Genomic DNA, 13,512 nt, shown 5'->3' with positions numbered 1-13,512 from the left:
AATTCTCACTGAAATGTATACATATTCTCCAATACGATGGATCATGTATCCCTTAATTTACAACACATCCCTAGTATAAGTTACTCTTACATGTAACCAACTATAAGTTCTGCCTTTTGGAGTTTAATATTGTGAGGTTTCGCCATTGTCAATACGATGCTTTGGTGAGACCATAACTGGCATTCTTTGAGAGTCCAGCTGTTAACATTGTATGCCTTACATGTACTGCTGGACATTCATTTTTGTAAATAATGTTAATGTACTTATGATGTCACCCTTCGTATCCGTCTACTTTGTTGCTATACTTTCTTCTATTAATTTGAAGTGCCCGTAGTATCTCCTCACTCTCCATACGAGCGGAGAATGCGGTACGTTGGTAACGGGGCTCTCTAACAAGCATGCACGTTATGCGTCGGTTATTTAATTTTGAAGCGGGTCCTACATCAGGTTGTCATTCAGACGGAACTCATGGAGACCGGCACAGCGTACTTGGACAGGTTAGTGTGGACTTAGTTTGTTAGACATTAGATTACGTCCGCTCCTTAGCGTAGTCTTTTAACTTTTTTTTTTTTCATTTATTTTTTCGAGATGTTTCGGTATATGGAGGTAAAAAATTAATTACATATATCAATTCATTACACAGTTCATTACACAATCAGAATAAATAATACATTGGCAACAATAAATAGAAAATACAAGAAGTAAAAGGCAGGATTAAAAAACACTGGAATAGGCTTGGGTAGACATCAAAAACATCCAATCTTATACACAGTTCAGCTTGTTTTTTCAGTGCCTAGATTCCCTCCATTTTCTGACAGGAGCCCATATGTTTCTACCCAATTCACGTGTTTTCTTTCCCTTAAAATCATACAGGCACTCATACATGATTTTAAGCCTTTTAACTTATAGCGCTCTTGGCTCCATTTGTCTCCCTGCAGTATCGGTAACTGCTTTTGGCTGGCTGGCAGTGAATTGAGATTATCCTAAGCATGGGCGAATTTTGCGGATCTCGCGTTCGCGAATTTTGCGGATTCGCAATCCGCAAAATCCGCGAATTCCCGCGAATTTGCGGATTTTTTTTTTTTGTGTTCGCCCGTGTTTCTGCCAGTTCGCGAGGGTTTTTACAATTTCGCAATTTGCGAACTTACCTGTCGGGTCGCAAGTTTTGCGAACTTGTTGTTTCTACGTGTCCAGCCTGTTTGGGACACTCTTCTTCATCACTGCCACTCTCTGTCACCACTGCCACTCTCTGACTACTCATGCCACCCTCTGGCCCACCCATGCCACCCTCTGTTTCATCACCACACCCTCTGGTTGTCCAGTGTACATTATTTTCGGCAAAGCAAAGCACACCTTCCCTGCCTCAAGTGACCTGAATTAATTTGGGGCTGATTAATGTGTCACAGAATATTTTTTTAGCTGGCACCTGCTTCCTTAGTGCGCCCTGATTAGTGATCTTTTGCACTTGCTAAGTGCTTTCATTGTTGCAAAATTAGTTACAACACCTGCCCTGCCCCAACTGACAATAATGAATTAGGGGCTGATTAATGGATTTTAACTTCCAGCCTGGCTCCTGCTTGTCTCCCTTAGCTGTAATTCAGGACCTTTGTGGCATATGTGTAACTATTCTGAGGTTCAGAGCAGGGTCACATAATAGTTTCAACTGGCAACTGAACTCTGGAGGGGCCCCTCAGGAAGCACTACAGGAAATGGCTACTAATGATGAGCCTGAACTTTTGAACCTGGTAAGTAGTTACTTTCAGTTTTGCTAAAATCGTATTTCTGCAATTTTGCACTTATTCGCGGGGCGCGAACTCACGCGAACAGTGCGAGCAAAATCCGCTGCTCGCGGATTTGCGGATTTTGCGGGAGATTCGCGAATCTCGCGGATTGCGAATTTCCCGAAAATCCGCAAAATCCGCGAGCGGAACGGATTTTCCGCCCATGCTTAGATTATCCCGCTTTGGCTTGGCTCTCTCATCCCGCTAAATTGATCGGGTGAGTGGATATTTCTCACTATCTTGCGCCATGTTGCTTGTGTTACAATTGATGTAATGTTTATTAGTTGGACCTTGCACTTATGTTTGTTGTATGCTTGTTTTTAGAAACCTTTGGAATCTTTTCCAATCAGGAGCTTCTTCATTAAGTTCCATTAGAAATAGGCTCATTGGAGCATTTTGGCACGACATCCACTGGTCAGTGCCTTTTGTGCAGTACACATGCGATGGTGTATTCTCTGTCTTGACCCCCGAGTGATGCGGGCACTAAGCCTTATGCTCTTCTATTCTAGGTTGCTCACCCTACTGCTGGGGGGGGGGTGTGTTCCTTCAACCTAGGTAATGTACCCAAACCCCAAGGTTTTTTAGTTGGCCTTTTAAGTCTATTTAAGAGTGGACTTTGACTGATATGGTTACCCCCCAGGTCCCCACCACAACCCATCCTGAGGAAGACCCATTGCTGAGGTGTTGACTCACCCCTACGGCGCCAGGGTCGAAACGTCGACGAGGCCCCCCCAACTGGGGCCTGCACACCTGCTTCTGACCCCCACCCTTTAACCATCTGCACAGATGCTGTGTCACTGTATCAAACAACTGCAGCAATTTATTTTGGAAATAATGTTTGGGGCAGGCCTTTGATTTTGCTAAGAAGTTTGGGACCTTTGCATATTATAATCTAGCAAATTCGTATTTTGACTTTTCTAAATCCTTTCTTTCCCCTCTCACATGAGCACTTATCTATGCACCATTCTTCACTACACCTGGCAGTAACCCCCAGTTTTTACTTAACTTTAAATATTGATGTAAATAAACTGCAAAATATGTCCCGACTTAATTGTGTACAAAGTCATTTTTGTGTACTGTGTAATTACACATGCATTTGGCTTGCTTCCTCTTCTTTTTTCTCTTGCAGGATTGAACCGCATATGAATCATAAATTATTCACATTCAATGTTTGGTTTAAATTATGTCTGGGACCACTCTTGTTTTCTATACCCCATTGACACCCAGGTCCTTGGACTGTTTCTGGGTGTAGCCCCAATACCTTACTGAGTGAGGCTCAGCATATTTGAGCAATGGGACTATTTTGTTTGATCAAGAGATATTTATTTTTGTGTAGATAATAGATATTAATGTATTCAGACGCCTTTATTGTGAATCCTTAGGAGGTTAATGTTTACGTAGATATTGTACTGGTGTTGGGGCCGTGGATGTAATAATGACTGTAGAAGCTGTGATATATACAGATTTCTATATATTTCTTGAGTATGTTTTGGGTTATAAGGAGTATATGTGGACCATTGTTGATTTGATACGTGGAGCAGACCATATACTAAATAGCTATAGTTTATTTGAGGTGGGTTTTTAGTTTTTTTGTTATTGCTGTCTTTCTTAGTTTAAAAGTAACTACAGAATGTCATATTTTTTGAGTGTAACTGGAGTGTGGACTTGGCTCTTTCCTCTCTCTTTTTGATCACACTGGGTATTAGTTACGTTGGCACTTTCCCTATTATATCAGTAGGTGTTATATAGGTATACAGTATGGGATGATTTATAAATATTCATATATAATAATATTCTTATGCATGGTTACTTTGGATTGCAGCCCTAAAGAAGTCAGATGTGCTAGGATTGGGCACGAAGAAACACGTGTTGGCTGCTTTTTCTTTGGATCTTGGAACAATAAAATCATTATTTTGGAAGACTATATGAATTGACTTTTATGTGGATACAGGATACAGATTTTTTGGACTAACTGTACCAACTGAACAATACTCGATTGAATGTGACTTCAGATTGACACTATACTAATGATTGTACGAGTGCTAGGGGAAGACCTGTTTATTTAAAGAAAATGAGCAATTAAGGTATTCCGCAATACATACCTTTAGAAACACATTCATTTTTCAAGACTTGTTGCAACAAACGTTTAAAAATACGACAAATTCCCACCAAAATTTAAAAAAAGTTTGTCATTAACATTCAGAAGTGTTTGACCTTGGTAAATCAGATTATATGGGTGGTTTGAGAAGTATTTTTCAAAAGTAACAGCCTTCTAAATGAATGAAGAAACATTCATGCCTCCTCTCACCCCAACAATGCCAATAGTGATCTAAAAGGCAAGTCAGTTGTCACACTGAACCCTGTGGGAGGCCTGGGATGTTGGCATACATGGACAACATTAAAGTTTATTCAATCAAACGCAAGAGAAGTTTTTGTACAGTGCATATCCTCAATGCCTGTATTTCAAGGCGCTCCTACATGTGATAATGAAGAAAAAGGAAACAAAGTCAAATAAAACAATGGTTAAGGATCATACAATTTGGACAGGTATGGAAAATGGGATTGGTTCTAGATTTTCCGGTTTGTCCTTGTGCAATTCTACTTCCTTCCCATTAATAACAAAGTCACTTCTTTTTTATACTGGACTCCCCTGAGGTAGTGATAGCAACTAGAGAAGGCTTACCCTTAGGTGCGGTAGAAGGATAGCAATTCAGATTGAGCATAACACAGAATTGTGAAATCTATGACTCTTCTAAAGACTAGAGAATTATTTAACAGGGTAGGATGGAATGAAACCCTCAAAATAGCCCAATGACTCACTGACTAGACTATGTACATGCTTTGCTTCCCCACCACCCACCTTAACTCTACCCCCCCCCCACACACACACACAACTCCACAGCAAATTCTCACTCCTTCCCAGTTGGCATCAACGTGGCCCTGGGACACACCAAAGACCATATTTTATGGCCCATGGGAAATGTTTGCGAGAATCCATAGTTTAAATGTAAATCTGTATTTGTAAAGCGCGAGCTACTCACCCTTACGGGTCTCAAGGGGCTGGGGGCCGTCAATTAAGTGAGGTATTGGCCAGATTTACATGGTGCTGAGCTGCTGCTGGAGCCGGGGATCGAACCGTGAACCCTGTGCTCCATAGGCAGCTTCACTGGCAGCTGCACTGGCCGCTGCACCACACCTCTACTCTTTTAACACAATTATGTAAGATATGGGGAATACAGTTTGCTGGAAGAATACCTACATTGACTTTTTTCTGCAGCTGAAAAACAGAATGATGGTGTCCTCAGCACAGGCTAAATTCTTGACTTTCAAGCCATGTTTCATTAACTTTATTCTAATCTTCTCTATTGCAGAAAAAGTCTATGCAGAATCATTACAAACGATTATCAAAGCACAGGTCACACTAAAAATTAAACGTTAGCATCTCAACAAAAGTGGACAAAAGTTAACGTTCCCCTTGCTGGAATCATCACTACTGATAAATATCTATGTTGTAGATTACAATCTGCTTGCGGCGAGAAAAGAGGATCAAGCCCATTTTTCCTGGTGAGACAAAATGTCTTCAAAAGGCTTTCTTTGCAATTGATACATCTAGATTGAAATTGAGCACTGAAAGTCTCCAATTATCAGGGGAAAAAAATGAATGCAAAAGAACTACAAAATCAAATGCCGATGGGCGATTAAAATCCCAGGTTCAGCAGTTGAGACTAAAATAATTAGGACAGGAATCTAACTATATGGTGCATCGTCATCAAAACAAGCCAGGGACGAGCTGGTAACCACTAGCTTTCAGTACATCAGGAAGGAGGCAAGGTTTTTTTCCTCCAGAGAGGCACTGAAAGAAAGTAGAGTTTCCCACCTGTGTCTCTTTGCAGTGCATTCCTGCTGCAGGATTGTGATCATGCAGCAGGCAGGAATGCACCCACTAGGCAGTATGGATTTTCATTTGCTGTAGTGAGTGGCCTCTTGGGCAAGGGTCACGCCCCATTATTGGGTAAATATTTTGGCAGTTTTTTGAACAAAAGTCCCTACTTCCGAGGCACAACAGCCATATATTTAGGCTGATCTGCCCCAAAGGGGGAAGAAAATCACTAGACACCAGCGATTCATTTATTTTCATGTCAGCGAGCAGTCCCTTGGTAAAAAGTTGCACACAATTACGTGGCAAATGTTGTGGCAGTTTTCTCCCCCCCCCGCCCCCCTTCCCCCCGGAGAAGCAGAGAAGCCATATGTTTAGGCCAATCTGCACTGGGGGGGTGGGGGGGGGGGGCAGAAAACCACTGGACACCATGTACTTATATAAATACATGTTTTGGGAGTGGCCCCTTCGGCATGGGTTGCTGCCCAAATACATCACTACATGTTTTGGCTGCTTTCTGCCCCACCTGTGGAGCAGATCTGCCAATTTTGTGGCTGATCTGCCCCCAAAGGGGAATGGAAAACCACTAGACACCAACAAATACATTTGTGTGTATGAACAAGAGCTTGGATAGCAGGCTGCATGTACTGGCATTCGGCTGGCGGCGTGTGTGAGCTGGCATGTGGCTGTTTGGCTGATGGTGTGTTTTAAATGGGGATTTTACTTTGGGTGTGTGTGCACTGGCTTCTGGATGGCAATGTGTGTTGCTGGCGTTTGGATGACGGTGTGATTGAACTGTTTGGTTGGGGTAAGGGGCACTCCTCTCTACGGTGTCAAATTCTTGCATTTGACACTGGACGGTTGTGATACTTATCGACCTCCAGGGGCAGAGTTCAGTATTTTATAATGTTAACTGTTTTATTTCTGGTTATCATTTGCATTTGTGTTCTTAATGTTTTGTTTCTCCTTTTTATTCTAGAGCAAAGCTTTTGGATTCCTTGGTTGTAACTCCTGCTTGAAGTTTCAGCACTGATAGATCTTCAGATTGTGCAGTCGCATGTGTTTGGTAGGGAAATATTTTTGTAATATTTACTTCAAATGGGTATCATTGCCCAGCCTGAATGTTTTTTAACAGATCAAATAACACTAGCACATTTAGCTTATTTATTTTTTCAAATTCACATTTGAATTTATGCAAGATCTATACTGGGTTATCTTGTGATTTCTTTTTGTTTTTCCTTTCAAGTGCGATATTGTTGGTCCTTCCTGTGTCTGTGCAGAATAGGTGCAGTTGATCCTCAGCCTAGCTGTCTAAGGCAAGTGAGAGGTATCATTTCAGAGTATCAAGTTCATTGTGTGGATTGTATCTATTGTTTCCTCAGGATCATTATAGGTTAATAGTTATATTAACTCTTTGATACAGCAGAGCTTGTCAACCTCTAATTTGGCACAATGTTTTTAGTGGGGTCTTGTTTGTTTCATAAGTAAGCATTACGGCTGCCCCCAAGCTAACCACCCAGCAGGTTGTAGGTTTGCTTTTTGAATCTACCTTTGAACCTGTCTCTGAGATGGACTCTGCATAAGAAGCGGAGGAACAAGTTGAAGATTCTGGCAGCGAATTTTCTGTTCAAAAGGAATCCTATGATGATGAATTAGTGCTTATGAATTGTCTCTTTTAGAGGAAAGTTGATATGCCGGTAGAGCAGCAAGAGCAACCTGGACTGCAACCAGGGACTGGAAGGCTTCCTATTGCAAGTGCTGAACCCTGGGTTGTCCCTAGCATGGTGTAGCAAGCCTAAAGAAAATTCACTCACAATGGCAAATCAGATTTTATTAGGTCAAGCTATTTTTAGCACCTAATGGTCCTTTCTGGCTGGTGAGTGAACATAACCTGAAAAGGAACGTCTTCTGTTCATTCAGAAAGCAAATGAGCAATAAAGATGCCTTTAAATTATATTTTTATCTTCACACATTTTCTATATGTTCAAGAAAGGGGGGCAAATGTCACCTTGTCTTCCTAATAATCGCTGCTTATAAAACAGAGTTTATTTTCTCTTACTACACACAAACACTTTTTTGTAACTGAGTAGTGTGATGCAAACAAAGATTTAAATTGAAGCAAAACAAATCAGAACACTTTACTTGATGTGCAAATAACAAATATTTACTAAAACCCCATTCCCAAACATTGTTTGCACACTATAAAGTTTTATCAGTAAGACCACATGCCAGTGAGAAATTTTGGGGCCATTTCATTGTAAAATCTGATTGCAAATGGCAGTGTGATACCACTTTATGCTTTATATATGTATTTATTAAAAGTGATAAGTACTAAACATGATTTGAGAAACATGCCTGCCCCTGCCCTAGTGGCAATGCGGTTAATGAACAAAGAGGCAAGCAGGAGTTCATATGTATTCTTTATGTGGCTAGATTTGTATTCTATAAGGAGCACAAGTTTAGTCTATTAAATCAAAGAAAATAGTTTTTCATACAGCAGACATGCTGAACTCATATATTTGAAGTTGCTCTCATATGTGATAATGGAGATGGAAGCTCAGTCGATTAAAATATTTTCCCAGGATCATATCATTTGAAACCATTTTATTGGTCAAGAGCATTACAATTAGGTCAAGTAGGTTATTTAAGTCACTAGACCTGCATGTCTAGTAACATTTTTATGCTTTTTCAAGGCCTGTGCAGCCTGTTTTGCCTGCCTTTAGTGTGGTTTCATGGTGTTCCACCAGTTCTTCCAACTGTTTATCAATGATGAGTGTTGGGTGACATCGTTGAGCAGGCTAATTTATATGCAGAACAGTTTTTGAGGGACAAATGGGTCCCACTTGAGACCCACTCCAGAGCTACCTAGGGGACTCCCACAAATCTCCATGAGATTAAGCAGTTCTGGGGTTTAACTTTCCTAAAGTGATTCATAAGGAAGCCATCACTGTCTTTATATTGGTCTACTGGTCCCATCATAGCAACTGGTATATTTCTGGTAACCGAGTTGAGATCGAAATTTGCTTCTGCAGCGAATGCTGCATTTTGTGGATAATGCTATAGCATTGCTACAAGATTGCCCTGACTGTGACCATCTCTTCAAGTTTCGGCCTGTGCTTGATCATTTAGTAGATTGTTTCTCAGAGATCTAGGTTCATGGAAAAGATATTTCTGTGGCGGAGTCTCAGGACTTCTTCAAGGGGCGCTTGGTTTTCAGACAATGCATTCCCAGCAAAAGAGCATATTATGGTATTAAGCTGTATATACTGCATGAAAATGCAACTGGATATGTTTATAATTTCAGGGTGTATAGTGGTAGGGATTCTTCAATTGACTCCCCTGGTTGACCTTCCACTTTTGGAGTCCGTGAGAAAGTTGAGTGGTAAATTGCCAGATCTTTTTTTCACAAAGGTCACCATTTATACGTGGATAATTTCTACACAGGTGTTGAATTATTCAAATTGTTTAGAGTAGGTAATGTGGCACAATTCACTCTAAACGTAAAGTTACCCTAAACAGCTGGTGTATAAATGTTTTTAATTTTTTTTAAAACCCGGCTAGTAATTAACTTCTTGCTGTGAAATTGTCAGACAGAAGAGATGTCCACATGCTGATAACTATTCATGATGGAAGTACTGCACCTGTAAGTGTTTGGGGTCAGGTTTCGCAAACCAGTGTCCATTCTAGACTACAACAAGCACATGGGAGGTGTAGCTAGAGTAGATCAAAGGTTGGAGCCTTAAGTCCTATATCTGGTAGAAGAAATTGGCTGTTCATCTATTTCATTTAGCATCCTTCAATGCTTGCCTGGTTTTAAAAAAAAACGTTTTCCAGAATCCAAGATGATGTTTGCGCAGTTTCAGCAGTCTGTAATAGATCGCCTTGTTGCAGTTGAGCAGGCAATTGTTTCCAGAGTCGGAGTGATAGAGGATGTGGCTAGATTGAAAGATCACTACTTTCCTGAAAACATTGCCCCAACACCCACAATAGACTTTTCAGAGATGTAGAGCCTGTGTCCAAAGAGACAAACGAAAGGAGTGTTATATGTACTGCCCAGAGTGGCCTTCTAATCCTGGCTTATATGTGCCCACATGTTTTAAATGGTGGCATACACAACTCAATTATTGGGAGCAACAATGACAGTAAAAGGGAACAGGTAGTGGTCTGCATTGCTATATATTTTTGTTTAGATGGATGGCTGGCAGTGGTTTGCTGTGCTTAGTTACACCTGTTGTGTAGTAGGTTGGTTAAATGTTTAAAAACCTGCTCTTTTTAGGTGAATGTTTTATTTTTTTCCTTATCTGTGCTTAGACTTTGTAATGGGTTCATTGTGGGAGAGTTTTAGAAATGAATGCTTTATGTGTGGAGCTTTATGGTGACGTCTGAATAGCATTTGGCTGGCATTGTGTGTGGCTGGCGATGTGTAAGGACATTTATCCGCCAGTGTGTGTAGTGACCAGCAGCAAGTGACCAGACAAATACAGACACATTTTGCCAGCTGGTGTGATTGCTGTGTCTGAACTGGCGCCTGGTTGGCAGTATGTGTGAACGGTGGGAGAGAGAGTGGGTGAGAGAGAGTGAGTGAGTGAGAGTGAATGTCAACCTGCTTCTGGTCACTACACACACTGGCAGCAGGGGTATGGAATTCCTATAGCCCGACTTCCAGTACATATTGTTTGGGGTCAAGGACAACAAGCTTTCATGTTTCTTTTGTTCTTGGGACAAGAAGGCCCAACCCCTGGCAGCACAAACCCTTTGGCTGCCAAATTACAGTACTACATTATGGATCATGGAAGGGCATTGTCTGTAGTTTAATATTTGTGTCCATATGCTAAAGTTGTTCGAACTTTTATTCATGGTTCATACATAGAACGCTTTCATTATTAGGGTAAGCACTAACGAAATATACATTCAGACTGCACTACTGGCAGTGGTTCAAGTATAGAAATGTGCACAGACGTTGGCAAAGATTACCAATATGAGGCTATGAATATTGCTCCCAGAATGTGCTTTGATTAGCTGCAAATATATGCAAAAGCCTGAACTCAAGCTTGAGTATTTTTTGCTTTCAAAATAAAATGTTGATTTAATTTTAAAAAAAGCAACTAGGAAACAAATGTTTCCCCTCAACCAAGGTGAAATTTTAGGTACCATTTCTTTGAATCATCATTTCGTCAAATGTGTTGATGCATACTAGTATTTCCAAAACATATTTATGATGGTAAATCAGTGTACCCACTTTTAACTAAAGTATAGGAAACGCGACAGTAAAGAAACTGGTGTGAGCTGCTGAGCCAATCATTATAACAAACCTTGGCAAAAGAAAAAATATATCTAGTCCAAAACCACACATTGCAACAGTAGTTCCTGGCACTGGAAAAAAACTACTTTGCATGCTGATATGATGCTTTTGTGAAAGAGCAGACTGCTATCACTCACAGAGAAGCCAGCCTGTAGTTAAAGAGAGCGATATAGACTTTTAAAAAGAACAAAAGGTCTTGGTTAAGGCCAGACCTAAACAGGGGGCCAATTCTTAAAGAAAGTCACTAAAGTGCACCCATGCATTAGAGCAGATTTATGGCTTTCATGAATTCACAAAAGAAGGTCAGGAAATCTTTCTTCTACAAAATATTAGTAAACTGCATTTCAGCACGAAGAAATGTGCATGTGTAAATTTACTCATTCAAAAATCTGTTGAGCGGCAACAAGTTCACATTTCCACCAGCCACTTTTTTTCCCTAAACCCTGGAAGAAGTTTTACTCCGGCACTTATCCGGAGTAAATTTTCAACTTTCTATATACGGGAAAAGTTTTAGAGACAAGTTGGAGAAACTCATAATGCATGCAAGTTAGTAGACTTGGGGCCCCTTCTCCAGTAACTTTAAGAGTAAAATTAAACTACCTTGATGGTCTGCAATCTAGAAATTTTGCTCGGTAAGTAACTACTTTCTTTATGGTATGGCATACATATGCTTTTCTGTTTACAGAATATTTACTATGACCTACTGAGTTTCTAGACAAAAAAGATTAACAAAATGAGCATTTACAATCATGTACAAACTTGATTTTGCATTGTGCTTGAGAGTCAATGTGAGGGATATCCTGAGGGCATCAAAAGAATAGGTCGGCAGGTGCCTAGACTGCTCTTTTTCAGAACCCGCTTGGAAGGCCAGAGGGAAAGCAGGGACTACTGGGCGAAAGCTATAGTGGTTGGGCTCATTTGCCTCTTGTGGGTCAGTCCTATTATGCCTTCTGCACTTTCCTCACAGGTTAGATGCAGCGCAGCAAGCAGTCAAAGGTTTCTCACGGAGGAATAAACTCGGAACTAAAGCAGTCCAACCGACCAAATATTCACTGTCCTGTCCAGTGTGTCTTATTAAAAAGAAAAGTACTTTAATCTCATAGCAAAATGAAATACTACACACTTTACAGTTACAGGGATTTATAAAACAACTAGCGACAAAATTCTATAGCAATCTTCAACAAGACTTTAGCGTTCTAAAAATAATGAAAAAGATCATTACGAAGAATCAGGCACAGGTACGAGCTCATAATTGGACTTTGAGCGCAACTACTCTGTTCAGTAACCATTAGTTCATTTTTTATATTGTATACTGAGTAAAACGAGTTCCCAATGGCAATCAATCTATCTAACGTGCTGAATTATCTTCCCAAATCCCATACAATCTTCCAGTTTCTGGATTAAGGCTTTGAGTTATCTGTTCTCTTGGATGCAATCTGGTGTAGAGATAGGTAGTGCACCCTTTATTGTCGCACAGTCAGTGCCACAGCCAGTGTGCACAAGATCATGTGTGCAACAACCCTGCCTCTCAGATCTTGATGCCAGATGAATAATAGCACGACGGCCCTCTACATTGGTCATCTGTCTTCAGCAGTTGAGGCCTCCAGGCGGGTGGGGGTCCTCCTTTATAGTGGTGGTGTTTGACCTCACTGGACTGTGAGACATGAATTAAAATATATGAAACGGAGGACATGTTCAAAAAAGCAATAAGTAAGCAACTAACCAAGGCTGAGAGAGACCTGCAAAGACAAATTCAGTAGACTCACTTGGATCAGATCGAACTCAGACATAATCTTCACTATTCCCAGCAAACAGGATATGTGAGAGGTAGAAGCAGCTTCGGGTAGAGCTCTAGGCGCCCTCTCAAAAGGAAGGGTGGGAAAGTTGCAGACGCGGTCTGTGAAGCACGAATGCCGCTAACTTGTGACAACTCTGGCATCCCCCAGCCTACCAGCTGATTCCAGACAGCTACAATACTTCACTATATACAGTGCTGTACATCAAAAAATCTTAATGAAAGTTATATTAAGATATTGGCCGATGAAAACGCTTCTGACTATGAAAAATCTACATGCAAAAAAACAAACTGGACAGAGCCAACCTTAGACACTGAACCAATCGGCTCAATCTCCCGATAGACGTTGGCTCAACCTCTCATTGGAAATAATTGACAGGATGGAATCCACTCAAAGTCCTGAGAACAACACTGTTTCTCCATTCGCAGTAGCAGAAACAGAAATGGATCCCCCAAGCCAGGCGATCACACGCCTAGGTAAGAAATGTAAGAAAAAGGGGAAGCAGACATATCCACTATTCATGTTGGGGGGCTCTAAGGAGAGGCCAAAAGGAAAATATATATGACCCAGGCAATGTTAGAATGGCCACACAAACTGATTCCATTACAGCTATTGTTTTGGAGAAAAAAAACAGGGCAGTTAATGCCCCAAGCCAACTGGGAGATCAGGTTCTCGCAACAATGCAAACAGCACAGCCCTCCCCGATATAGACCACATTAAATCAGATACTATTTATTTATTTTTATTTTAAAGGTT

General features: G+C 40.8%; 1 protein-coding gene across 6 annotated transcripts in view; it reads right to left on the bottom strand.

Annotated features, from left to right (window-relative positions):
- Positions 1 to 13,512, bottom strand: part of LOC147669891 (arylsulfatase D-like) — a 567,561-nt gene that overhangs the window by 483,856 nt on the left and 70,193 nt on the right. Inside the window, exon 1 of one of the 6 annotated variants that reach the window (XM_086948169.1) lies at positions 12,727 to 12,763. The exons of the other annotated variants lie outside the window; for them this stretch is intronic. The gene's annotated coding sequence lies outside the window, so the exon portion shown is untranslated. Of the gene's footprint in view, positions 1 to 12,726; positions 12,764 to 13,512 lie in introns of those variants that run through there. 6 annotated transcript variants of the gene reach the window in all.

This window comes from Lissotriton vulgaris, unplaced genomic scaffold (assembly GCF_964263255.1).
Source record: "Lissotriton vulgaris unplaced genomic scaffold, aLisVul1.2 SCAFFOLD_269, whole genome shotgun sequence".
NCBI classification, from domain to species: domain Eukaryota; kingdom Metazoa; phylum Chordata; class Amphibia; order Caudata; family Salamandridae; genus Lissotriton; species Lissotriton vulgaris.
Note: the sequence above shows the minus strand (reverse complement) of the source record. Positions and strands in the feature narration are given on the sequence as shown.